This window comes from Cnephaeus nilssonii (assembly GCF_951640355.1).
Source record: "Cnephaeus nilssonii genome assembly, chromosome: 15".
Lineage (NCBI taxonomy): Eukaryota > Metazoa > Chordata > Mammalia > Chiroptera > Vespertilionidae > Cnephaeus > Cnephaeus nilssonii.
This window is the reverse complement of record NC_137086.1, coordinates 39168067-39188777: the sequence shown is the minus strand read 5'-3', so window position 1 is coordinate 39188777 and position 20711 is coordinate 39168067.

The window sequence follows — 20711 nt, the reverse complement described above, 5'->3', positions numbered from 1 at the left end:
AGTGAGTAGTTATCTCAGAACATTTGTAACTCTTAGTAGAGAAACCTCTCATTTCATATTCTTGCAAGTTGGAATCAAAAGAAAGTGTTGGAGAGTTTCTGATACTAAAAGGTTTAATTTTTCTAGCACATCAAGCTATTGGAGCAGTGATTTTCAACAGGTGTGCTGCAAGAATTTTTAAAACATGCAGTGCCTGACTATTTAGTCAGGGGCCCTGACCTCTTTCCCCTTAGATTGTTAAATAAAAAATGACGATCGAAGGGGGACAGCAATAGCCATCTGGTGTGAATGAATCAAAATTATAGCTAATTTTTTTGTCAGATCAGCAAAATAAATATATTTTTGGCATGCCACAGAATGTTAGTAATTAGTTTATGTGTGCCATGAGATGAAAAGGGTTGAAAAGACTGTATTAGAAGTTCGACTGCTATTCAATATATTGAATGTCTTTTATGCTTCCTGTTCATTTGGGCTGGGAGCAGAGGAAATGAAACTGAGTCATCCTTGGTCATCCCCTTAAGAATAGGGGATTTAAGGCTGGAGATTGCACAGGTGCAATTTGCTTGACCCAGTGTTCATATTACAGTAGATAAAGAATGACTGCAACTCCAACTCCCAAAACACAGAAGGTGGCCCAGAGGCCAAAGACACAAGGAGGAGATAAGAGGTCTGAAGCATGGGAATCTTATCAAGCCTATAGTTCAAGAAATACTTATAAACTAGAGGCCCAGTGCATGATTGAATCATGCACGTGTAGGGTCCCCTACACGCTTTCGCTTTCGATCGCAGTGGAGCTGGGTGCCTGTCCGCTAGTGCACCAGGCCTTTCAGCTGCGCCGGATGCTTCTGAAAGGCCTGGTGCCCGGAGCAGACAGGCACCCAGCTCCCCCGCTTTTGATGGTCCGGGCGGGACGTGAGCTCGCTGCCCCAGAGGCCCCTTCTGTGCCGCAGCACAGCCATGGCGCAGACACTGAGCTCGCACCACCACTGGCGACGTGAAATCAGCATCCTGCCAGCCCACTCGGCTATCCCGGCCACCCTGAGTCCCGCCCCCGTGCCTCCCTCTGGCCCAATCGTGGGCGTAGCGGAGTGATGGTAATTTACATATTACCATTTTATTAGGTAGGATTGCCTAAAATGTGTCTAGTCTTATGTTAGCTGAAAGAAGATCAAATATTGAGGAAAAGGGAAAAATAAATGCTCCAAGAAGTAGAACACGATTTTATATATCACATATTAACATACTTATAAAATTAGTCTCAAAAGAGAAAACTGAAGAGCAAAGAGAAGACAAGTAAAACAAGAAGTGAAAAATAAAATTAGAAACAATTGACAAAGAGAATTAGATATAAAGATTAAGTCAAATAGCAGAAATGAATACTTTTTATACGAAGGGGTTGATAAGGGAGGGCCACACTGTCGCAGAAGAGGAGGGGAGAATTGAAGAAACAGGACTGAGTCTAAGATAATATAATGTCAGCACTAGCGGAGACCTCAGGGACCTGACCCCCTGCTCCCTCCAGGAAGGAAGACAAGTGTCCCGACTTAAGGCCACACAAAGAAACAGTCCTCACACTAGTACCCAAGTCGTGGACTCCCATGCTGCCACTTGCAATCCAATTCCAGCTCAGGTCTCAAAGCCAAAGAGAGACAGCATTAAAGCTGTGGCCACAAAGGGGCGGAGAGGGCTGGGGAACAGAACGAGGGGACGTGAATGGAGGACACAGTAGCAAAGCATCATTAGCACCAGCCAAGCAGAAGAAGGGGCTTTTTATTTCCACAGGCCGAACAATTTCTTCAGTTTTAAAGCGCCCATTTACCTAGGACACTTGACCCGACCGCATGTGTATATGAACCCTTTGCTTTTCTCATGACACCTGCTTTTTTGGTTCATAAGCCCTGAAATACCATTTGAGAGGCGCTACAGCACACCCGACCTTGTTCAAATCTCCCAGACAAACTCCAAACTCACCAGCTCCTCCCATCTCAGGAGTGTGAAATCTTATTTTCCAGTTCTCTGCTCAAATTTAACAAGCCACCTCCTGCTTAACCTTCTTCTGTGAGACCTGAAAGTACCAGACAATTGTATGCCCAACCCTTGTTCCTCGGGGCTTCCAGCCCTCCCCACCAGGAGTCCATAGGACCACAAATTCAAATCTCTGCGTACAAACCTCTGCTACCCAGAGTATAGCATAAAGCTTAACATACATCTTGCACCTTAAATACAAAAGAACATTCCCCACCACCACCACACCCCCAAAAAAAAATCACTTTTTCTAACCACCCTCTCACTCTGTGACTTTAAGAGAGAAGCATTGAAACAGCATTTAAGTGTCTCCAAATTATCAACGACTGATTTACATGAATCTAGCTGAGATCAGGTATTGTGGGTAATGTTATTATTCTTACTGCTTTCTGGTGAAAACACTACAGCTCTCAATTAGGCAGCTGGGTGACTTATAAATATATATTTATGTTTAAAGCCTAAGTGGCCATTGGCTTCCCTACTGTTTTACTTAGTTAACAAAACAACCCTATCAAAGTAAGTATTATTCCAAAACCCAACTTCCTTTGCAGAATGCTCCCAGGTGCTCCATCAGTCTGGGGCTCTGATGAACTACATCGTTTCTTATAAACTGTCCATGGCCCATAAATTTCCAAGCATAAAGGCTATTACTGTGCTGGGCAAACCTGCTGAGAATTTGGGCCTGTCGAACTCCGTTTTACCTGGTTGAAAAGAGACTGGGGGAGAAAGTCCGTCCGCAAACGTCCTCCCTCCCCCTCTTTCTCAGTCCCACATCCATTTTGATTGGTGAGAATAATTTAATGTGTACAAGAAAAAATTAGCATTTTCTTCCTGCAAATGCTACCTATCAGGAAAGGGGAAACAGAAAAGAGAGATCAAGATCGGGGCAATTCTCTAATTAATCTGGGAAATGTGGATTGGACAATTCAGAAGGTTAAAAAAAAAAGCCTTTTTTTTTTCTTGTATTAGCTAAATAATTCTAGAAAATAATGAAAAAGGAATCACAAGAGGATGTTATAGAATCCCAGTGAAAGACTAAATCTAATTTCTATCAGTACAAATTATGCTACTTGAGACCATGTAGTAATCAGAAAATGCAAGGCTGCTACTGGGTTTCTAGTCTGAAAGTGAGTAACATTGTCGGGCAGCATCATAATCACCATTAGCATCTTGTGTTCTTAGGTTTGTGCTTCACAGTTTACTATGGTTTCCTAGACATCACCTCATTTGATCTTCATGAATAGGTAGAAAGGATTTAGAAGGAGAAGTGGGGCATTGACATGTCATTGTCCCTGAGATCTCTTGACAACTCATCACCAACTTCATAAAGTTTCATTTAATGATTAAAACAATAATGGTGAAATCAATGGTAGGTAAACTATGTAGTATGACCTGGAGATCAAGGTATCCCTAAGCATTTGCTACAAAGGAAAGTAAAGTAAGGTGATGTTTTCCAAAGCTAAACCACTTACATTTATCAAATCTGATGGTTTGGAGGACAAATTAATCAATTTTAGAATTTTTATGATAGATAGGGGGGACTCTCCAAGGACAGGAAGGAAAGAAGGAAGGAAGGAAGGAAGGAAGGAAGGAAGGAAGGAAGGAAGGAAGGAAGGAAGGAAGGAAGGGAGGGAGGGAGGGAGGGAGGGAGGGAGGGAGGGAGGTGGGGAGGGAAGGGAGGGGGGAGATGGAGGATTCTGTCTATTTCAGCCTTGACGTTTCCAGGGATTTTTTTTTTCCTTTTGCTAAAAAAGCAGTCTCACCTTGCCATCCTCTAACTAGAATCTGTCTTTCACCTTCACACTTCCATTCACTTCTCATTAAGGAAAACAGCTCATGCTATTATTAGTTTCTTTGACATGAAATTACAGTGTTTTGTTGAAGAATACTTCCTGGTGATATAAGGAATTTGTGTTTGCTTAGGTGACATATTTAGTGCAAAAGGGGCTAGTAAATTCTATGGAGAGAAGTTTCATTTCCTTAATCACATTAAAAACTTTTTTTTTCAGGCAGTTATAATCCTAATGTGAAAATATTCATTAAATACACTAACTGTATCTAAGCTAGAGGATTTGGGGTAGGAAAGAACACAGATGAAATAACATAGCAACATCTCAATGTTCCTTCCAATGTCCACTTACTAAGTTACTGTTATATTTATGATATGATATTTTCATCTTCATTTTTCAAAAAATATTGTTTATAATACATACTCTACAACAATTAGGATTTAGCAGTGCCATATTTTCTTTCTAGGTATAATTCTCTCCCCTGTTTATATATAAGACATTGACTAAAATTCTCTATCTAGGAAAATATTCAAAATTAATAATATAATTTTAATAAAATCGCAATCATTACGTGCTGTTGAATGATTTTTTAAATCTCAATATAAGAATCCCAGGTGACAAAAGAAGTACAGAATAGTCATGAGTATGTAAAGTGTAGCATAGGAAATAGTCAATAAACTATACTAATAAAAGGGTAATATGCAAATTGGTCAGGACGCCCTCACAGTAACGACCGAAGAGCAGGCTGCATGGGGCGACAAGGCCGGCAGGGGGGTTAGTGAGGGACAACCAAATGACTGAACAGCAGGCTGCGTGGGGCAACCAGGCGGGAGGGGGGGGCAGTGAGGGACGACCAAACAACCAAACAGAAGGCTGCGTGGGGTGACCAAGCCAGCAGGGGGGCAGTGAGGGGCAACCAGGCCAGCAGTGGGGTCAGTTGGCAGAACCAGGCTGGCAGGGAGCCAGTGAGGGGTGACCAGGCCAGCAGGGGGGGCAGTTGGGGGTGACCAGGCTGGAAGGGGGGGCAGTTGGGGGCAACCAGGCCAGCAGGGGAGCAGTTGGGGGCGATCAGGCTGGCAGGGAGGGCAGTGAGGGGCAACCAGACCAGCAGAGGGGGCAGTTAGGGGCAAGCAGGCTGGCAAGGGGGGCAGTTAGGGGCAATCAGGCTAGCAGGCAGAGGGAGTTAGGGATGATCAGGCTGGCAGGGGGGGCAGTTAGGGTTGATCAGGCAGACAGGCAGGTGAGCGATTAGGAGTCAGCAGTCTAGGATTGTGAGAGAGATGTCTGACTACCGGTTTAGGCCCGATTCCTGGGATCGGGCCTAAACAGGCAGTTGGACATTCCCCAAGGGGTCCCGGATTGGAGAGGGTGCAGCCCGCCCCCCCTCACCCCCGCACAAATTCCGTGCATCAGGCCTCTAGTACTATAATAACTATGCATGGTACTAGATTTACCAGGATGATCACTTTGTAGTCCAATCATTGGGTTGTGCACCTGAAACTATACTGTACCTCAACTCTAATTTTAAAAAATTTTTTTAAATAAAATAGATAAAAATCCCAGGTGACTGAGATAAGATGTAAAAACTAGCACAGGAAGTTATTTTTCATTGTTTAACCTGAAATTCATTTGTTTAAAGTGCTTATTATGGTGTGCACGATGAGGTTATTCTCTCATGCAAGTTTTCTTCTAAAAAGATCATAAAATCTCACTGTGAATATTTAACTGAAAAGTAATAACATAGTGTCAGATACTTACACAGCAAAATGGTGTAACACTATGCATTTTGACATCTGTCCAGACAGATGTTTAAAACTTAAGTTCTTTGAGTTTTTTTTTTTTTTAAGGTTTATAGGGAAAGATCTGGGAATCATTTTTTATCCTAAAGCTACTTTGTTACAATTTTACTGTCAACAATTTAATTAATTGAAACAGAGAAGGAAAGCCAGTGGTTTATATAGGCTTTCTAAGAAGAATTTTGGTCAAACTGAAAAAAAAAAAAAAGAAAAAACACCTACAAGCAAATTTTCTTACTAACACGCCACTGTCAATCACCTTGTCTAGTTACACAGTTTACATGCATATATAAAATACAGTTTCTTATTTTGACTTTTTTTTGTTGATTTGAGTCAGTAGAACAAGTAATTTGATATTGGAAAGAAATCATTAACCTTCAAGGCAAACAAGAGGCATGTTCCGTTAGGATGTGTTCAAAAAGCAAACCTGAATTATCCTTTTCATATGCCATAACGCTGCTGCTAAATATGAGTGTGATGTATTTCTTTTTAATTAAAATAGTTGCATTGTGGTGTGATTTTTAATAACTTCAGCGCCTCCCGATTTGTACATTTTAGATTCATGTTGAAACTTGCACACCACCACATGCTGATTGCAAAATTCATTAGCGCGTAAATCACGTTTTAGTGATAGTCCTTTAAACAAAGTTGGTTTGATTGTGAAGTGCTCACTGGTTGGCTTATTTATTATGAAGGTTTGTCAGGCAGAGCCGTTAAGTTAATCAGTAACTAATAAAAGATTTAAACCTATAGATATGTCAACCGATTTATTACTAAGAAAGGTTTGGGGCTTCTTAATAAACACTCATGAAAAGATGTAATGATTACTTCAGGAGCCTTATTGCCATGCTGCATGCAAAGTATAAAGGAGATTCCTCCAGTTCTGCTGGAAATAGAGATGAGCATACATTATTTCCTTGAGTTTTATTATCTGACTATATGCCCATAGAAGATACTTAACTTGATTTGCTTTGGAATCAATATGCAGTTTTGCTATTTCTGCTTTTCTCCATGGCTTAGTGAGCTATCACTTAAAACAGAGGAAGTCTTTACACCCAGCCTGTCTCTCACAGATATATAACTTTTCAGCAAGGTTAAGTGAACCCACTCTTGGGAGGTTTTGGATGTTACAATTCTCTTAGTGGGTAAATTTTTCTGGAAGAAAATCATGATACCAAACATAATTAGGACTAAATTTGAACTGATGGGCGAAAGCTTCTTTTCCCTCACCGGACCACTTTAGAAAATAAATAAAGCCCTAGCTGGTTTGGCTCAGTGGCTAGAGCGTAGGCCTGCAGACCAAAGGGTCCCGGGTTCAATTCGGGTCAAAGGCACATACCTCGGTTGCAGGTTCCTCCCCGACCGGGCCCTGGTCAGGGCGCATGCAGGAGACAACCAATCAATCTCTCAAATCGATGTTTCTCTGTCTTTCCCTCTCTCTTCCACTTTCCCTAAAAATCAATGGGAAATATCCTCAGGTGAGGATTCAAAAAAAAGAAAGAAATTAATAATAAGTGTGGAGCATTATGCTTTAACAGTGGAAATCATGTACAAACTGTGAGACTATGGGATATCTGTGGGTCTCAGTTTCCTCATCTGTAACACGGTGCTAGGGAAGAGGATAATGGGTTGAAATAGACCATATCTAAATGTCTTTCTTTCAAATACTGAAATTGAATGATCTTATGAATACATTAACAATTCTCATTTAACTAACAGCATACATTTGTAACTCCAAAGCTAGTGCAATGCTATACAAATAGTATCTTTTCAATAAATAGTTACAAGTAGTGATTGCTTGGTACTTACAGACCATGTTACCACAAAGTTAAGGGAAGCTTTAAGGCTTTTCTCTAGAATGTTGGTCATCTAATCTATGATGGGGCCAGACAACCAAAATTTAAGGAGAGGGTTGCTAAGTGGTTAGAGCGTCAGCCCAATAACCAAAGGATTGCAGGTGCAGGTTGGATCCCCAGCTGTGCGGGAGGCAAATAATCAATGTGTCTCTTTCACGTGGATGTTTCTCTCTCTGTGTATCCCTCTCTCGTCCCCTCCCACCCTCCCTCCCTTCTACTTTCCCTAAACATCAATGGAAAAATCAATATCTTCGGGTGAAGATTAAGAAAACAAAACAAAACGAAGATTTAAGAGCAGAATAAACATTCTCAACCATTTTGGGCTGAATTATTAGACGATTGCTCAAATGTCCACTTCCTTTTGCCAGGGTCTCTAAATATCCTCTCCATACTTGTCTCAATAGGGCTATGGGTGAAGTTTGGGTTTTGGGTTTTTGGGTGTTTTTTGTTGGTGGTGGTGGTTTTTTGGTGTGTGTGTGTGTGTGTGTTTTTTTTTTCTTTTGGTTTTATTTATTTTACCTCTTTCAATAAACAAATGAGATACATAAAATGTTTTCACCAAGCAGTATTTTTTTTACTAAGGTAAAAATAATTATAAATATAGTAACCAGGAGATCATGATACTTGGCTGTCTCTAAATAAATGACATTGAAGTGAAAAACTCATTTCTTCCAACCCAGGTACTCAAGTACAAAACAAGTACATCTTCCCAATATACCTTCCACTTGTGCCCGAAGTTCAGTATATCAGGGGGTCCGGACTATCTTGTGTCAGTTTTGTACTTGATGTGAAAATAAGAATGGGGGGAAAGAATCACACCTGGAGTAAATTTTGAGTTTTGTTTGATGCAATAATTTTTATCAAAAAAACATCATGCCCATTCTAAATCTGTTTGTAGCATGATCACAAATGTTACGTGTCTTTGATGGACTTGATAGGAAGAGCTTAGAAAAGCAAGACTCTAATTTCTTCCAAATGCATCCTTCTTTGAATTAAACAGTCAGAAAAAGGAAAACACTGCGACTAGGCTGTTAATGTGTTTTAACTGCTAAAAGTGCTTTAGCTCAAAAAGATGTTAAAGGATATAAAGGCCCCAAATGTTCAACTGTGTATATTTCAATGATACCTTAATAATGTGTAAGTTAAATCATATTCAACTAAGTGCTGAGCTGGTAGGTTCAGAGCTTTGCAAGCTTTCCCAAAACACCCAAATGAAGCTAGAAACTGTAGCTAGAATCACTCAGTTGCATATAAAAAAGAAAAACCAAAATAACAGTGACAAACAAGAAAGAAAAGAAGGAAGGAGGGAGGGAGGGCGGGAGAGAAGAAGGAGAGAGGTTATTTCCTTCTCATGTAAAATTAGAGAGAGGCAGCCTAGGACTGGTAAAGTGACTCCAGGTGACATCCAGGCTCCTGTCTTTCACTCTAGCACCCTACCAGTGATTTCTATGCTCAACGTCGCTTCATGATTCAAGATGGTTGCTAAAAGTTTAGCTATCACTTCTCAGTTGCTGCTCTTACAAAGTAGGAATAAAAGAAGAGCACAGGGGTTTCCTCCTAATTGAGTCAACTTCTTTTAAGCAGCTTTCCCAGAGTCCCATAGAACTCTCCTGCTCTTTGTCCAGAGCTCAGTCACATGGCCACTATTAGCTGCAAGAGAGGCGGGAAATCAAATCATCTCCAGCTCTGGTGGCAGTGGGCCTGACTAAAATTCAAGTTCTCTCTTTAAAAAAAAAAAAAAAAATATATATATATATATATATATATATATATATATATATATATATATGTGTGTGTGTGTGTGTGTGTGTGTGTGTGTGTGTGTGTGTGTTTATTGATTTCAGAGAGGAAGGGAGAGAGAGAGAAAGAGAGGAACATCAATGATGAGAGAGAATCATTGATCAGCTGCTTTCTGTATGCCCCACACTGGGGATAGAGCCCACAGCTGAACCAGGGACCCTTCAGTCCACAGGCCTACACTCCATCCACTGAGCCAAACCAGCTAGGGCTCAAGTTCCCTTTTTAAGGAGAAAGGGGAAGTGGCTATTGGAGTAGATAAGAAGCAGCCTCTGCTACAGGAATGCTTCAATGACTAGGGTGTAAAATAGTTTTAAAGGACCTATACCAAGAACACATATTTTTGCTCAGAAGGAGGAAGAGGTTCACTGTTAAGAGACTACCCCCTGCCCTGGCCAGTTTGGCTTAGTGGACGGAGCGTCAGCCTGCAGACTGGATGGTCCCAGGTTCGATCCCGGTCAAGGGCTTGTGTCTTGGTTGCGAGCACATCCCCAGTGGGGGCTGTGCAGGAGGCAGCTGATTGATGTTTCTCTCTCATTGATGTTTCTAGCTCTCTATCCCTCTCCCTTCCTCTCTGTAAAAAATCAATAAAATATATTTTTTTTTTAAAAAAAGAGACTACCCCTAATGCCAAACTATGGAATGGATGGTGATGGGTGGAATGCTGAAAGTCTTAGGGACCGGACTTCCTTAGAGTCCCATACAAACCAACTTCCAAGCAGGAAAGTAAAGTGTGCATCTGTTGCCAATTTGTTTAGCTCACTGGAGACAATGTGGGGTTAAGGATTGGGGTATGGTGGTGCTGGGGATGCAGGAAGTGTGTCGGCATCAATGTTAAGCAGAGGAAGCAGCGCAGCGGAATGATAGGACTTCTGACTTTGACATCACGCATACCTGGTTTGGAGCAGAAAGTTCTTTACTCCTTAACCTCCATGATCCTCAGTTTCTTTACTCCAAAACAAGGGAATAAATACGGGTTTGCTATAACCTTAAAGTGGGAATTCCATTAAGCACATATGCTCAATAAATAGTAGCTCTCAGGACAACTATCGTGCCTGTTTTTAACCTATGATAATGCTCCAGAGATATAGAGGGTTCGCCTTGTTTGCCTGGTAAGTGTATCTCTCACCTTTCCCTGTTGTTTTCTCCTGTATTCTTAATTATTTCTGTTTCTAGTTCAGGCTTTTAATTCTCCCTTACCACAGCTTAGGGCTCTCAACTGTATGCGTTTAATTATATTGTGTAAACCCATGAGCTACTACTCCATATTTATGAGTGTACATAGTTATAAGGGGCATAATGATTTAGAGCTTGGACTCTGGCATAAGACTTGAAATGCAGGTACCAACACTTGGCCAAGGATCCCCAGCCTCTAGGTCTCAGTTTTTCTCATCTGTAAATTGGAAGTAATAATTCCTCTCTCACAAGTAGTGCATGTAAAGACTGAGGTCCGAGTTTGGCACATGGTAAGCAGTGAATGAAACACAGTGAATGTTATGCTGTTAGAAGAAACGGGGACGAGTAAGGGAAGTCACACGCAGGGGTGGGGGGCTCCTCTAGGCCAACCACTACACTCTATATTAAAGTTTTATATAGTTTTTATTCCTTGCTCTGATCCTACAAGTTGTGAACCTTTCTTTACGGGTGTTTGGAATGACAAAAGGACTTACGAAACGGAGAGAACAAATCAATGGCAGTGGCATTATCTGGTCCCAGGTCTGAGTTTCCAAAGGCCGTGCTCTTTCCACTGACGCACCAGGAAGAATCTGGCATACCAATTTCCAAGTCAACCTCTTGCTATACCAGAGAGGCAGAGCCCAACTTAGGACACAGGCTACAGTGATTACTTGCAACACTGGGCTGACCTCAAAAGAATGTTTTCAGCCTTTGACATAAAAAAAAAGTCTTCTTTAAACATGGGATTTATCATCCAATGTATTTTTAATGTCAAGTTGGCTCAATCGCAATGGAATTTTAGAAAATCTACGGCTAGTGTAGTTTTTGAAATTTTAATCTAAATGCTATTTTTTATTGTGCTCCAAACTCAAATGTCCTTTATATGCCAACCATTCAAATATTACACATGGACCTGAAACAGTTAAGTAAAATGAACATTATTTTTTTTTAATGATACCTCTCATGTAAAAAACATGTGTACTTATAGATCTGGTAATTCTCTACATTAATTCCTTGACCTCAAACTGACCGGAGAAGGTCAACAATTCTTGTAATATCCCTGAGTGGGACATTTCATCTCTAACTTAGCTGAGAAGTATATAAAAGCTCAGGCAGTCAGAAAGCACCCAAATAGCTATACAGCTGAGATGACCCCAAAATGCAAGTTAATCCCTGCAAGGTCAATTGTAATTTATGTTCAATTAACTGGCTCAAGAAACCTGTTTTAGAAAGAAGCCAGAAATTAGGAAACCTGTTGCTTGACTTTTTAGTAGGGAAACACTTTCTGTGAAAGCCACCATCAGGGGCCCCAAGTAAGGGGCTAACAACAGGCTCTCCCCCTGAGTGCACTTGAGTCTCCGTCCTCAACTGACCATACTCACTCGCTCCAGAATATGCTGCAAATCTGGACAATTTGGATAGACAGTCTATCTTTCCTGTGGCTGCTGCATACATGCAAGTGAACAGGACCGTTGAACTCAGTCTCCACTTCAACATGCAAGTTACCAAGTTAAGCCTCCTCGTAAGATACACCAAAAAGACACAGGAGGCTCTGACTCCCACTGATCAGACCTGAGAAATAATTGCATCATAAGAAATAATGTAGTAGTGAAGCAGAACTCATTAAATAAAATAAGGATCCTTCCCTGGCCAGGTGGCTCAGTTGGTTAGAGCATCATCATGTACACCAAACGGTTGCAGGTTTGGTCCCCAGTTGGGGCACATATGGGAGGCAACTAATCTATGTCTCTCTCTCTTTCTCTCTCTCTCTCTCAACCCTTTCTCTCTCTCAAAAAGTTAATAAAAACATATCCTCAGATGAGAATTTTTAAAAAATAAAAAATTAAATTATTTAGTTCATCTTGATGAAATAAATGAATCCTATATAACAAAAGCCCAGCAACTGAACAGCAGAATGACCAGAATGACTGGTCGACCAGTTGCTATGATGCGCACTGACCACCAGGGGGCAGACACTAAAAACAGGAGCTGTCCCCTGGTGGTCAGTGTGCTCCCACAGTGGAGCGCCCCTCAGCTGACTGGGATGAGCGGTGCTCCCACAGCAGGAGCAGCTGCTCAGAGCTTGGATCCACAGCTGTTTGGCTGACCGGGATGAGCAGCATTCCCACAGCAGGCCAATCCCCACAGGACACATCCCCACCAGTGCATGAATCCTGTGCACCGGGCCTGTAGTAAATAAATAAAGGAGGAAGAAGGAAAAGCTGTTTTTTACAGTAGAATGCCAACTAATAAATATATATACATGATGGAGTTAGAAGATCATCAACGGATGTGAAAACACGTGAAAAAGTTTAATGAGTAATAGGATATTTACATAATAATCTCAAACTATCTCCCACTTGGCAGACAACACCTTGTTCTAATGAAAAGTTAACTTCACCAATACTGAAACAAACACACACCACATGCCAGCTGATACCAAGAACTGAGGGCACCTCGGGAATCCGATTTCTTATGAGTCCATTCACAAGGAAATATCACACCAACCTTAACTGAGGGGCATTCCACAAAATACCTAGTCTGTACTCTTAAAAAAGGTCAAGGTTAAGAAAGACCAAGAAAGGCAGGGGAGCTTTTGGTTCTAGATTTAAGGAAACTAAAGAGAGATGACAAATAATATGCAATGTCTGATCCTGGATTATAGTTTAGGTCAGAAAAAAAATCTATTTATATAAAAGCCTAAGTAACTGTTAGACCATTCAACCATTCAACTGGAGGTATGATGCGCACTGACCACCAGGGGCCAGACACTCAACGCACAGGCATGGAAACATGGAACAGACTGATGAATATCAGAGGAAAGGGGGGATGGGGAGGGTGGGAAGAGATTAACCAAAGATCTTATATGCATACTATAGGCCCGGTTTGTGTACTGGTGGGGTCCCTCAGCCTGGCCTATGGGGATCAGGCCGAAACCGGCAGTCCCTGAGGGATCTCGGATTGTGAGAGGGCGCAGGCCAGGCTGAGGGACCCCACCGGTGCACGATTCTGTGCATCGGGCCTCTAGTAATATGAAGGACATTGTTGTTGCCATTGGTGAAATTTAAATATGGACTGTGGATTAGATAACAGTGTTGCATCAATGTTAAATTTTCTGATTTTAATAAATATTCTCTATTCATGTATGTAAATGTCCTGTTCTTAGAACATACACACTGAAGTATTTAGTAGAAAAGGGGGACAATGTCATCAACTCAATTTTAAAGGGTTAAAAACAAATTATATGTTAAATAAAAGAAAGAGAAAATGATAAAGCAAAAGTCAAATGCATACACTTAGTGATATCTCAGTGAAGGATTAACAAATTATAGGAGTTCTTTGTACTATTTTTAATAACTCCTCCATAAATTTAAAATTATATCAAAATAGAAGTTATCTTAAAGAAACATTAAAAATTTTAAACTGTATCACAGCAAACATATCAATTAAAGATAGATTCTGAATTATTCAAAAGTGGGAAGACCTGGTATCATCTTGACAATATTGGAAAAAACAAACAAACAAACAAACAAAAAAAACCACAGGAAAAGAGAGAGAGAAAACAAAAGTAACAAAAAGTTGATAATTCTAATTTCTGAAATTGGATGATGGATACATGGAGATCTGTTGTACCCATCTCTACTTTTGCATGTATTTGAAATATGCCTATAATAGAGGTTTTTAATTTTTAAGTCCCCTCTTATTGATGCCCATCCTCCAACTCTAGCAATGACCACAATGAAAATTTAACACAACTCTCCTCCCCCCACCCCCCCGACACACACACTCAAGTTTGCCCATAGTCCTGATAGTGAAGGTGAAAGAAAAAAAAAAGAATGGTTTGGCTAACTCTCCAGAATATAATATGGATTCAAAAGCAGCACTAATTATAGGAATTACTTGGCATTTAGTGGACATTCACCTATATCTCAATGCAGGAAGTAAGAGCTGCTTGCTGGAGTCCTCTTGATAGGCATTGCTAATACAGGAGCGAATGCAGCACGGCTGGAGCCAGCATCCCTAGGGATTGGACACGCTTGGAGCAAGGCAGCCACAGAAGGAGCTTTCTCCCCATACTTTCAGAGGACACAGTCCCTTACATTGCATCTAATTTGACATAAGGTTCTGGAGATTTCCATCTGAGGTAACAGTCACATATTTGACTGGCTATACAAAAAATTAAATCTTAGGGAAGTCAGTGGGAAAAGAAGCACTGCCTAATGTAAGATTGAAAACAAAAGTCAACACAGAGCTTCTGTAGACACTCCCTGAAATACAGGGTAACAGGAATCCTTCTGGGAAGTCGACTCATACGAGAGATCCTCGTGTTCACTATGACTGCCATCCCTGAAGGGAGCCCAGGTGCTGCTGCATTTAGAATGTGAGAAGGCAGAGTACCAGGGTCATGAGGTTAAACCATTTAGTGGTGACCCCAGCAATAATAGTAAGATTTAAATTGGCGTAGCATATTTTAAAAAGCACCTCAGAGATATTCATTACTTGATTTCATTTTCACAAACACCTGTGTAGGCTTGGCAGCTAGGATTCATCCCTATCTTACAGGTGAATAAATTGATGCTCACTGTGATGGACATCACCAACATCACACAATAAGTACATGAGAATGTTAGGGTTCATTGGTATGTTTTCCCATCTTCCCATCTCCCATATAATTCCCAAGAACAATGACCAGGAGTGTTCATGGGAGGGAAACATTACCTGCCATTGTTTCTCTAAAGCAGACTTTGTAAATCAGGGTAGATTATTCTAAGTCAACAGTCACAAATAGGTTCACAGGAGAATGTCATGTCTGTTTTGGGTCTTCTGCAACATTTTTCAGGAGAATCTGATAGCAACATATTATTTGCAGAAACATACAGCCTGGTGCCATGGAGATTCTCCTGTCAACATCATGTGCCTAGGAGGATTTTAGGAAACCATTTTTAATTAAAAGTGCCAAACATTAGAATCAACCTGAGATATTCTAAATACTAAAGAGAATTAACCTGATAGGATGATTGGCTTAAATTTCACATATTGAAGGGAGTAAAAATCATTGACTTAACCTTTGTGCTCAGATGCAGGTTTAATTCCTACCAAGCATAATGCAAATGCTGCCTACAGACTCCATAACCAAACTTCATAAAACATGTAGCATCGTCATTTCAAACATACTGTATTACATATATACTAGAGGCCACATGCACGACATTTGTGCACTGGCAGGGGAGGGGCGTCCCTCAGCCTGGCCTGTGCCCTTTCGCAGTCTGGGAGCCCTTGGGAGATGTCCGACTGCCGGCTCACTAAGCCGGCAGTTGGACATCCTTAGCGCTGCAGTGGAGGTGGGAGAGGCTCCTGCCACTGCCACTGCGCTCTCCAGCCATCAGCCTGGCTTCTGGCTGAGTGGTACTCCCCCTGTGGGAGCACATGACCACCAGGGGGCAGCTCCTGTGTTGAGCATCTGCCCCCTGGTGGTCAGTGCACGTCATAGCGACTGGTCGTTCTGCCATTTGGTCAATTTGCATATTACCCTTTTATTATATAGGATATATGTTTGTTTGTTGTTGTTGTTAATCCTCACCAAGGATATTTTTCCTTTGATTTTTTTAGGGAAAGTGGAAGAGAGAGGAAAAGACAGAGAGAAACATTGATGTGAGAGAAACACATTAATTGGTTGCCTCCTGCACGAGCTCTGACCAGGGTCCAGGCCAGAGAGGAGCCCACAACCAAGGTACATGCCCTTGACCAGAATTGAACCTGGGACTCTTCAATCCACAGGCCAACACTCTATCCACTGAGCCAAACCAGCTAGGGCAAACATACTGTATTTTAAAAATGAACCTAATACAGTTCATGCAGTTATGGGTGCACTGTGGGGTGAATGAGGTTCAGAAAACTCCCGGAGTAGAGTGATGAACTCACCTCCCAGAGAAAGCACTGCAAAGGAGTTTGATAAATATTTTATAAATAAATAAAGAGGAGGTAAGTGTAAGGTTTTCTTAGCAGACATCTCCCAAGTTGGGTTTTATATGAAAAAACAACAACAACAACAACAACAACAAAAGCACAAACTGATGCATCTACTATTTCTCAGATTCTTATGGCACCCAAATTCTAAATCTCTCTGTATTCATTTGTTCAGACTGCCGTAACAAAACACCGCACACTTGGGGTGGTAAACAACAGAAATTTATTTTCTCACAGTTGCAGTGCCTCAAAGTCCAAAAGCCAACTATTAATGTCTCTCTCCTTGGTTTTCGGGTGGCTGCCTTCTCCCTGTGTCCTCACATGCTCCTTCCTCTGCGTCTCCTCTTGTGTCCACATTTCCCCTTCTTTTAAGGACACCAGTCAGATTGGATTAGGACCCACTTATTTGACCACATTTTCTCTTCATTACCTCTGTAAGGGCTCTCTCTCAAATACAGTCACATTCTGAAGTACTGGGTGGGGGTTAAGACTTCAAAATGAATTTGAGGCGGACTCAATTCAGCCCACAACACTCCTATTGCCTGAGCCCTCAGTTCATTCATGGAGACTTTTGAGCCCAGCTGTACTCATTCCGGATGAGATATGAGTATCTTTCCTAAACCAAGCTGAGTTTCAGATTTTCCCCAAACTCATGTAGTTTGGGATCCCCTTGTGCCCCATTTCTGTCCCATACTGTATGTTTAGAGTTGCTGGTTTGTTCTAATTATAAGGAAAAATGTAGAGAACTACCTCCTTACCTATTTGGAGTTACCCAATTTCATTTGTCCTGGAAAGAAAATACTTCAGATATTTACTTAAATCTACTTATTGGAACTCTTTGCCTCATTTGCCCTGTTATCAGCTAGACAAATACGTATTTACCTTTTTCTTTGTTTTTGTAACCAACAGCAGGTGAAAATACTCCCAGGTTTAAAAGTATATAATTTAGTCCATGACAGAGGCAAAATCTCCCCATCGCATGCCTTGCGTTCGCAGAGCATGTGGACAGAGTTGCAATCAAGAGTTGGTGCTGGGTTGACCTTTAGCTCACTGCTTCTTATCTCAAGACACTGCTTCATGACTACAATCTCTGAGTCATTCTTCTAGAGAGATGTATTATGAACATATGTCCATATCTCAGAGGTGCCTCAAGAAGCTGAGAAATGTTGTCACTGTGCCATTTGTCAAGTATGTAAACATGGAGAAAGACTAGTGTTGTACACCACTGACAGCAAAATCTCCCACCTAACAGGTGACCCTACTCTGGGAACCCTGTCACTGTTTTCCTGCCCCCAGAATGAGACATCTCATACTGCATAGTTTGGGTTGCAAAAGTCCTCCAAGCACATATCTGGATGAGGTAACACACCCTCTCCGGAAAGAACAACTCAACATGCGTAAGCATTGCTGAAGAAATCACACAGCCACGCACAAAGCGCTGCCCACGGCCCCCAGTTCCATCTCAGTCCCTGTGCTGGTCAGCAGCTCTGCATTTCTGGTCAGCTCCTCTCCCATTTTTCCATTGTGATGTCAACATTTAACACCCCCCCCCCCCCAAGCCTTTCCCTTTTCCTTACCCTTAGCATGACCAAATTTCCTGATTTGTCCAGGACTGAGGGGGTTCTCATATGAGATGTGGGACTTTGAGTGCAAAACCTGGTCACCCTCTTACCCCTTCATTCATCATCAAATGACATCACTACCCATAACTCAAAAAAGAAAATTAACATTACCAGGTGTGAATTGCTCCCGATTTTTCTCCCACTATCCTCTACCTGAATATACATCAGTGGCCATACCTTGCCTTCAGTCTTAGAAGCTAGGTTATCCCATTGCTGAGTCACAGCACAGTCCCCCACCTTTAGGATGCATCTCCCCATTATTTAACACCTCTTCTCTGTAATTTCAACATTTCTTCCTCTTTCCCCTCATACAAATATGTGCAAGTCTTTTCCATCTTCAGAACCACATATCCTGCCTCCTATCACATTCCCATTATTGACAGCCCTACCCCTTGCCTTTCCTTCCCTCTAAGTTTTTATGAAAGTATAATGAATGAGCATTGTAGTTATTAGTTTCAGGTATACAACATAATAATTTGATACTTGTATATATTACAAAATGATTATCACAATTAACATCTGTCACTATACATAGTCACAGAATTATTTTTCTTGGATGAGAACTTTCAATATTTACTCTCTTAGCAACTTTCAAATATGCAATACAGTATTACTAACTATAGTCACCATGCTGTACATCCCATCCCCAGGACTTATTTATTTCATAACTGGAAGTTTGTACCTTGTGACTCCCTTCACCAATTTCACCCATCCCTCACCCCCAACATTGTTTGTTTTTGTTTTTTTAGATTCCACATGTGAGATTATATGGCATTTGTCTTTCTCTGTTTGATTTATTTTACTTAGCATAATGCTCTCAAGGTCCATCCATGTTGTCACAAATGGCAAGATTTAATTCTTTTTTTATGGCTAATACTAGAGGCCCTGTGCATGAAATTTGTGCATTGGGGGGTCCCCTCAGCCCAGCTTGTACCCTCTCCAATCCAGGACCCCTCGGGGGATGTCTGACTCCCGCTCTAGACCGGCAGTCGGACATCCCTCTCACAATCTGGGACCGATGGCTCCTAATCGCTCACCTGCCTGCCTGCCTGGTTGCCCCTAACTGCCCGCCTCTGCTGGCCTGATCACCTCTCACTGCCTCTGCATGCCGTCCTGATCACCCCTAACTGCTCCCCTCTGCCGGCCTGGTCACCCCTAACTGCCCCCTGCTGCTGGCCAGGTCACCCCCAACTGCTCCCCCCTGCCGGCCTAGTCACCCCTCACTGCCTCCCCTGCCAGCCTAATTGCCCCCAATTCCTGCCCTGCTGGCCTGTTTGCCTCCAACTGCCCTCCCCCACCAGCCTGGTCGTCTCTTACTGCCCCCCCTCCCAGCCTGGTCACTCTCAACTGCCTCCCCCTCTGGCCTGGTTGCCCCCAACAGCGCCCCCTGCTGGCCTGGTTACCCCCAACTGCCCCCCCAACCAGCCTGGTTGCCCCTCATGGACCCCTGCCAGCCTGGTTGCCCCATGCAGCCTGCTTGTTCAGTTGTTTGGTCGTCCCTCGGGCCGAACCGGGGTGGCTGGGCATCTGCCATCTGAGGCTTGCCTGTGCCTCGGGCCGGCCCTGAGCGGCTGGGGGGTTGAGGGGACTGGGGACTCCGGAGACAGGTGTGCAGGGCGGGCCTGGCCGTGCCGCGTGCCTGCCATCCCGTCAGGGCTGAGGGGACTGGGTGCCACCAGCTTGTGGCTGTGGGTGCTGCCATCTTTGAGGGTGGGGCAGTCAATTAGCATATTTCCTCCTTATTGGCTGTGGGCACCACCATCTTTGAAGGTGTGGCAGTCAATTAGCATATTTCCTCCTTATTGGCTGTGTGCGCCACCGCCTTTGTGATGGTATGAGGGTCAAGTAGCATATCCCCTCTTTATTAGATAGGATTTCATTGCATATACAATTGCTATTCTACCTAATAATAGACAAATATGCAAATTGACCGCACCTTCGCTACGCCCAAGCCACGCCCACCAGCCAAGCCACGCCCACCAACCAATCAGGACGAGTATGCAAATTACCCCAACAAAGATGGCGGCTAATTTGCATATCAAGACAGCGTAGAAAGAAGCCAAGAGCTGCAGAAGGGAGCAAAGCTGCGGAGAAGCAAGCAAGCCGGGGGGAGGAGAAGGGAAAAGCAGGCAGGCGGGGCCGGGGGAGAAGGGAAAAGCAGGCGGGCTGGTGGAGAAGGCGGGCCGGGGGACAAGGGAGGAGAGCAGGCAGGGTGGGGTAGAGTGCATCAGGAAACCCTATTGCAGGATTTTTCCTGCAACGGGAACGCTAGTTGTAAATAATGCTTGAATGAACATGAGGTGCATATATCTTTTTTTAAATATGTTCTTATTGATTTCAGAGAGGGAGAGAGAGAGAAATGTCAATGATGAGAGAGAATCATTTATCGGCTGTCTCCGGCATGCCGCACACTGAGGATCCAGCCTGCAACCCAGGCATGTGGTCTGACTGGGAATCAAATCGTGACCTCCTGGTTCATAGATTGACACTCAACCACTGAGCCATGCCACCTGGACCCATATGTTGTTTTAACTTACTGTTTTTGTTGTCTTCAGATGAATACCTAGAAGTGTAATTGTTGGATCATATTTTAGTTCTATTTTTAATTTTTTGAGGAACATCTATACTGTTTTCCATAGTGGCTACCCTAAATTACATTCCTACCAACAGAGCACAAGGGTT